We start from the raw sequence: 8604 nt of genomic DNA on the forward strand, positions 1-8604 counted from the left end.
TAGCTTGAATCTGAAGTTGAGTGCATATTTAACATTTTTTTTCCTTCCCAAATCCATCTTATTCTAGGTCTTGATTCCCTTGGTGTCTTCATTCCTAAGTAATCCATCTAAAATCTCCACTCCTGCACAATGTATGTGAAGCCCCCTCATCTGATGTTTAATTATATTATTTCTTTGTAACATTTTGTGGTCCAATGTCTTGCCTGTTATTTAATTTTTGTGTGCATACTTCTATTACCCCAGCTCAATAATAAACTCCTTGAGGTTTAGGCATGGACAGTATTTTCTTTAGATCCCTGATGTCTGATAGAACATGTGCTTTGTGAGTGAATAAATGAATGGACATAATTCAACCTTTATAGGGCATCCAGAGGGGAAAAGCTGTTGGGTCCATCTTGTGGAAGGGAAAGTTCTAGTGCTAGTGAGATTTTGCCAGACTTCCCATGATTTAGAGTGGAATGAGCAAGTGGGCCTAAAGCTGAGTCCCCCATGACATACACATATCTTTCGATCTTGTGGTATAGGAAATCCACAACTGTTGTATCACAAATACAGTTTGGTAGGTGCTGGGTCTGTGCATATATAAAACTATTTCAGAGTTCTCTCTTTTCTTCCTTTTTATTTTATTTATTTATTTATTTTTGCCTTTTAGGGCTGCCCCTGCACCATATGGAAGTTCCCAGGCTAGGGGTTGAATCAGAGCTACAGCTGCCATGCCATAGCCACAGCAACATGGGATCTAAGCCCCATCAGTGACCTACACCACAGCTCACAGCAACGCCAGATCCTTAACCCACCGAGCAAGGCAAGGGATCAAACGCGCATCCTCATGGATACTAGTCAGGTTTGTAACCCGCTGAGTGACAAAGGAAACTCTCCAGAGTTCTCTTGAGAAAGAATATGTATATGGGTTTATATGCCCCAATTAAATACAAATTAAATTGACACAGCCCAGATTTGAATTTTAGTAGACCAGTTCCAAAGTTCCAGTTTTGAATTGCTACACTACACTGTATGTTTCTGATGTGTACAAAGATCAGAGCAATCCTCATCTAATCCTCACAGTCCTAACGGCTAGAGAGATCAGCCTAAGGTCCTAGGCAGTGCCACAGCACCCCTGCCAGGGCCCAGATACTCATTTTCTAAGACCACCAAAACCAGTCCTGGAGGCAGGATGATGAGTAGCCTCTAATTGAGGTTCTGAAAGACGTTAAGGTACCCTCAGGCATGTGAGGTGGCTCAGAGTCACCCTGCCCTATCAGTAGTGAGGCATCTAATTTGCCATCCACACTAAGACACTTTCGAGTGTGAAAGGAAACTCTGTCATCATTACGCTGAAATTAAGCATACAAACTGAGACTATCCCAGGCCATCTTTATATATATGTCTGCCAAAATCTCCCAGGAAAGGGAAGAAAAATGTATATAAATTTGGTAAATGTGGGAAGCCAATTATCTGAGAAATAATTAAGTTGAGGGGAAGAGCATTATGCCTAGGAACAGAAATCAAATGCAGTTAATAATATTTAGAAGAGAACTGGGCAAGTACGTACACCAGAAAGAGGCAAAAAAATTATTTAGACACACAGAACAATATGATAGTTTGTGTGTGAGTGAGAGTAAGTTGTGGGCAACAAAGGAAGCTGAGAATGGCTTTTTTTTTTTCTTTCTTTTTACAACCACACCCTTAGCATATGGAGGTTCCAAGGCTAGGAGTCAAATTGGAGCTGCAGCTGCCAGCCTACACCACAACTACAGCAATGGTGGATCCAAGCTGCACAACCTATGATTCTTAACCTACTGATCAAGGCCAGGGATTGAACCCTCATCCTCACAGACACTATGTCAGGTTCTTAACCCACTGAGTCACAGTGAGGACTCTCTGAGAATGGCTTTCAAACAAGCATTTGGGAGGTGAGGCCCAGACTGATCTAATATCAAGTGGGCATATCACTGCAGTATCTTCTTGGGTTCAGGATTATCCCTATTTTTGTCAGTTGATGTGCAGGTATTCCTTCTCAGCTGGATGCATTTTCTGAAACCTCCCATGATGGACCAATAAACGTAGATAAACTTGGGAAATTTAGGAGGCAGCTATCTTAAAGAGCTTAACCAAATGAATGCAGTCAATCTTGTTAAGGTAAGAATTGGGTGAGTAGACAAGAAGAGGCCTGAGATTCAAATACAAGCTGAATGTGGCTATGCAGTTCATTTCCAGACTAAAGTGACAGGAATTCTACTTCACAAATTGGAAAGAAACTCTAATTGCTCCATGACTTGCCAACCCTACCTTAGGAGAGCAGGATGCAGTTCTGACTTCCACATTTTAAAACGAGGCAAAGAATTCACATCCAGAAAAGCATTACCAAAGATTAGAGTGGTGGGAACATTGCCTCTTATGAAGTGCAGTGGAGACAGATAGAAAGCTAAGGGTTGATTTCATGGTTTTCAAGTATCGTAAATTATATGGATACTCATTTGGCTTCTCCACAGATTATAAAGAAGAAATGGGCTGACACTGCAGCAAGAGAGATGTTAGTAATGCTTAAGGAAGAACTTTTTGACCAAATACTGGGGCAAGAAAGTGCTGAAATGTCTGACCCTGTAATCTTTTTATGATAGGATAGGAGATCACCAGTCCAGAGCTGTCATTACACATGGTATTTGATGTAAGAGGTTCTGAAGGGTGAGTGGAGGAATCTGAGAGTGTGAAGGTGTCTCTTGACAGATCTAGAAATTCTAAAACTGTTTGAAGGGTAGAAGGAAAAGTCAAAGTCAATTAACAATTAAAGCTCTAAGATGAACTCTATTCCTGGGTTATGGGTGTGTTGAGATGATTCCTGACATGGGTTGGGGGGGGTCATCCCCCACTTCTGAAATCCAGATGGTGACACTCTGACATTGCCCTGTGACTTCACCAGTATTATTGCTCTTCATTCTACTCTAATCCCAGGTGGTTAAGCTGGGTGGGGGCCCTGACTCCAGCTGTGAGCTAAGTATCATGTCTCCCTTCTGACCTGGGAAGAGCAGCTTCCATAGCTGTCCTCCCAGAAACTCCACACAGCTTCCTTTTTCCACAGAGGCTTTCTCTACTTGGCCAGAGGCCCAAAGCAGACATTTACTGTGTCTAGTATGGCACCCTGCTCTTCCATTAGGATAGAAGGTATACCCTTGCATCAGGGTAGCAGCTGGCATCAAATCAGCTGCAGTTACCATTCAGTTAACCAAGGTAGCAGGGTCCCTGACACCTTTCTCACCATCATAGAACACCACATTGAGCTAGCTACACAGGCAGATTATCTAAGCCCTCTGGCCACTAGACTTCAACCTCCCTCACTCAGATCCTGAAACTCAGAATCTGCAGAACCAGAATTGCACAGCTGACTTCAGGTAGTCTCCTTAGATGGACATGTTATTTTCTGCTTGTTAGGCAGGCAACATAAATGGAGAAGATATCACTGAAGAACCATGGCTTGTGAGAAGTAGATCAGCAGAAGAGAAAGGATGTACAAACCTACCTCTTGGGATGTGGGTCTGTGCATAGTCACCCTGGCATTCACTTTGAAACCACTAAATTGAGTAAGAAAGGAGAAAGGTGGCACTGAGCCATCTCTTTGCTCCATGATGTGACTCTCAGAGGAATTCTACTGCCTCTCAGTTTTAAGGCACAGTTTTTGCCTCTATTGCAAGCTTTAGATTTGCTGAGCTCAATGGCTACTATGCTCTTACATAGGCACTGAAGATAAAATGATGAACAAGACGGCCTCTCACTCTCACAGGATATTATACTTAGTGAGAACAGACAGACTATAAACAAATAAGAAAATAAACAAGAAACCATCAGATGGTGATAGGTGATGGTAAATGAGAGTGACTGATGGGGAGTTGGTGCTGAGGTGGAGGAATAACTCAGCTTGAGATGTTGGGGACAGGCTTACTGAAGAAGTTCATCTGTGATTTGAATGGAAAAAAGAGCCAACTAGGTGATAATGCAGGGAAAGGGCTTCCAGCAGAGGGAACTGAAAGTGGAAAGGCCCTAAATTTGGAAGGAGCTTAGTGTTTTGGGAAGAGACCCATGTAGTTGGGGTATATGATGAGGCTGGAAAGTTTGTAAAGGTCTAGATCGTGGGGGATTCTTGTGGGTCAGGGGAAGAGTGAATTCAAAATGGTCCTACAATTGGATTAGACCCTAGTTTGGGCATCTAGTTTGCCCTTCATACTTCAAAAATGCAGAAACAGAGCCTGGAGAGGTGGGCTTTTGTCATTCTACCTCTACCAGCCAACCTTGGTAATGGTACTGCTGGAAACAAGATTTGACCTACAGTCTTTGTCAATTACTACTAAACTCTTCCTGAGTGCTAAGAAGGTAGGATTCTTGAATACTGGCACACATTTAAGTACCTAGCCTTTAAAATCTTCCACAATTGTAGTGTCTTCTTAACCCATAGTCTACAAAAATGAGAAAATCACAGAGGACAAGTCAATGTTGTAGAGCATATTTCTATTTTCCATAGAGAGGAATAGCTAGAACACTTGCTTCTCATTAAGAATTTTATAAGGAGGAGTTCCCCTCGTGGTGCAGTGGTTAACGAATCTGACTAGGAACCATGAGGTTGCAGGTTCAATCCCTGGCCTTGCTCAGTGGGTTAGGGATCCGGCGTTGCCGTGAACTGTGGTGTAGGTCGCAGATACGGCTCGGAGCCTGCGTTGCTGCGGCTGTGGTGTAAGCCAGTGGCTACAGTTCTGATTGGACCCCTAGCCTGGGAACCTCCATATGCTGCGGGAGCGGCTCAAGAAAAGGCAAAAAGACAAAAAAAAAAATTTATAAGGAAAAATTATTTTTTTTCACCAAGAGCCTATGTTCAGCTGCCATACTTGCCATGAAGTATTTTCACAGCCAGGAGCATGCTCCAGACTTGTTCGTAGGCTTGGGTATGATCTGGGGTGAAGGCAAGAGAGTATGTGTGGTGATGAGGGTTGGTTAATTATTTTAAAAATCAGGCAGCACTGCATACTTACTGAGCTCACAGGCTGTGACATTAGGCTGCATGGGTCTGAATGCCAGCTCTGTAATAATCTAATCTTTATTCCTCATTTTCTTCACCTGTAAAATAGGGTGATAATAGTATCCTCTTCACAGGGGATTAAATTAGTATCTATAAAAATGTTCAGAACAATATTTGTTTAATAATGTTTGTTACATAATAAGCACTAAATTATGTTTCAATGATTAAGAAAAACATTAAAAGTATGGAATTATCCTTCACCCACCTTGTAAAAAAAAGGGACTCATAAACATCTTTGTAGACCAGTTATGCATTGTCTCGATGAGTTTGACTTAGGTGGCTAAGTCACGAACCAAATGCAGGAGTGGAAAACACTTCTACTACAGGGACATATGGTACAGCTTCTACATCCAGGAGGAGTTAGCATTCTACTGTACATATATTTGGAATCAGAAAATTGTGTAGTAAGTTATGTATACACAGGACATGTGTGTATACATGTCTTGGTTTTTCAAATAGTAGCCATGTTGCCTAAGGAAGCATCAGCCTTCACATCCACCCTAAGTGCTGAAAAGAAGGTCTTACTGAAGAGGACATATAAATGGAAATTAATCTGGGACTAGCTGAGATCTTCAGTTCTAAAAGGACTGGAGGCTGGCTTGATAAAGCATGGACCCACAGCAAGAGATGGGCTAGTAGAATAGAAGGTTGTTGTCACTGCTCTGGTCCCTCATTCATTCATGATTCATAACCTAAAGATCTGCCACCAGCAAAGCATGGTAGCAAATGACACCACACCCTCATTCTCTGGCCCATTCTCCCAGATTTCCTTCGACTGCCCCCTTTACTTCCTTTCCATTAACTATCTGATAGGCTCTGACAGACTTTCTGCTTTCTCTCTATCCTTGAAGAAGAAAGTCATGAAGAGGAGTCCCACTACTTCCTCCAGGAGATCCTCCCTGCCTTTGTCTAGGGATAAAGTATAAATGAGACATTAGTTTGAAGTCCAAAATAATAGAGCTGAAAAAAAAAAATGGAGTTCCCATCATGGTACAGCAGAAACAAATCCCACCAAGAATCATGAGGTTGCAGGTTTGATCCCTGGCCTCGCTCAGCGGGTTAAGGATCCAGTGTTGCCATGAGCTGTGGTGTAGGTCTCAGATGCGGCTCAGATCTTGCAGGTGCTATGGCTGTGGCGTAGGCCATTAGCAACAGCTCTGATTAGACCCCTAGGCTCCATATGCTGAGTGTGCAGCCCTAAAAAAAAAGACAAACAAACAAACAAAATAATAGATCTGGAAGGAACTACAGAGTCCACTGGAATACTTCCTTACTTTGGGGTTTTTGTGACACGGGTAGGAGTTAATGTTTCTGCAGTGAATCAAGGTAAATGAAAGAGACTGTTTATAGCTGAGGTGCCCAATTGGGCACTCCAGCTGCCCTACTTGGCCACCCTCTGGGCTGAGGGGATCTTCAAGAAATCTGTGGTCTTTCAGGCCAACCCTGTGTATCAATAGCTGAAGTGAGGGAAAAGAGACACGGAGAATCATCCAGAAGAATTAACATTCAGGCCTGTCTGATGACCAACTCCCTAACCTGGGTCCACATTCCATTGGCCAGAACCTATCATATATAGCCTTCCTGACATAAGGACGGCTGGGAAGTGGGTTTAGCTGTGTGCCCAAGAGGAAAGGATACAGATTTCGTGAACAGCCAGTCAGTCTCTACCATAGAGTATATGACCAGTGGTGTTCCAAGGACTATGGCAGAGTTGAAACACAGTTCTTAACCCAAAGCACAATGCTTGTCTCACCAAAAAACACTCTGCCATCGCTCTCATTGGTCCCTACCTTAGGAAAAAAAACAGCCCACAAAAATGGCAAAGGGGAGCCAGAAAGAAAGGAATTAGTCTATTTTCTAAGAAATACTGGCAAGAAACTTTGTCACTGAATCAAGTTCATTTATACCCTACATGCAGTGAACCAAAATGCCAAGACATGGAAGAGGTCTGCAACAAAGAGTTTATTTGCAAGGCAATGGGGCAATGGAAGAAAATCTCAAATCTGCCTCCTGGAAGGTAAGGGGCTGGGAGTATTTGTGGGATAAAGCAGCAGGGTGGTCTGAGGTGGGGCAGGGGGCAGGGGTATGTGGGGAAAGGTGATTGGAAAAAGGTGCAGTGATTGTCATTCTGCACAGGTATAACTAACTACAGGCCTCTGCACATTCAAACATGGAGGCGCTTAGCACCATCTGAGGGGGTATTTTCAGCCCACGGACCTCAAAGGGTCACTGAGAGGACAATCGCACATGCCCAGTCAGAGGGTCATTGGTCCTATCTCGTACGAACCCCCTCAGCTTTACCTAGTTGCAGCTGAGACTCCAAGTTCCTGGAAAACAGCTCCTGCAAACCTCTTACTATTTAGGGTTCATGCTGTTTGGCAGACATGAGAGTCTTAAAATGACTGTGATTAGTGAAGGCTGATGAAACAGAGTAGACTAATGATCACCTACAGTTTCAGCATCAGATATATTAATATAAGAAGTATAAGAAATAATACTCTCGAGGACTCAACAAAATTGCATCTGATGACCTCAAGTGTCATGTTTTTAAAGTTAGTCTTATTGATCTGTGGAATGATGAAGTTGCATTTAGAAAATCTAACTACTGAAGACACTCAAGTTAAAAACTGCCTGACCGACTTCCATAGCGTAGATCTTACCCATGAAAAAATGTCCTCTATGGTGAAAAAAAAAGAGGGGGGGGGCCCATGATTGACACTGGTGTTGATGTCAAGACTATTGATGGGTATTTGCTTTGTCTGTTGTGTTGGTTTTATGAAAAAAAGAAAAAGCAATAATATTTGGAAGACGTCTTACACTCTGCACCTACTTACAGTTCCAACAAATCAAGAAAAAGATGATGGAAACTATGACTCAAGAGGTACAAACAAATGGCTTGAAAGAAGGGGTCCATAAACTGATGCCCAGAGAGCACTGGGAAAGATATAGAAAAGGCTTGCCAATCTAGAAATACTTTTCATTGCTATGTTCATTAGACAAGTAAACATGCCTAAGCAGCCCATGTTTGAATTGGGAAAACGCATGGAGCTTCATGGTGAAGGCAGTAGTTCTGGAAAAGCTCCTGGGGATGAGACAGGTGATAAAGCTGAAAGTGCTGATGGATAGGCACCACTGGCCCATGGATCTGCTTAAAATGCAGACTTTTAATGGGCCCTATTTGTGAGGAAATAAAGAAAAGCACAGCCCATTAAATACAATTCTGGTACAGAATCCCGTCAAGTTCTACTGACAGGAAAGGCCTGGTGCACCACGTGGGAATCCCACAAAGAAGGGTCAGCCTTGTCTTCTGATATGACAGAGAATATCCACTGTACCATGAACCCTTTATAAGAAAATCAGTCTCTGAATCCTAAGCCTTGCTTTTTCTCACTTCTTTCGGACCTTTCCCACTTGGTTGCTTCCTGAGGATGGGGGGCGAGATGAGGGTTACTGCACGGTTCACTGCAAACACCTGTCTCTCAGTTTTACCTCAACCTTTGATTCAGATGTTTTCCTTTCCTCCCCTTCTGCGTTTGGCC

General features: G+C 42.9%; 1 pseudogene; it reads left to right on the plus strand.

Moving 5' to 3' along the window:
- Nucleotides 1-4879: 4879 nt before the first annotated feature.
- Nucleotides 4880-8191, plus strand: LOC125120795 (40S ribosomal protein S3a-like; annotated as a pseudogene).
- Nucleotides 8192-8604: the final 413 nt, after the last annotated feature.

This window comes from Phacochoerus africanus, chromosome 2 (assembly GCF_016906955.1).
Source record: "Phacochoerus africanus isolate WHEZ1 chromosome 2, ROS_Pafr_v1, whole genome shotgun sequence".
Taxonomy (NCBI): Eukaryota; Metazoa; Chordata; class Mammalia; order Artiodactyla; family Suidae; genus Phacochoerus; species Phacochoerus africanus.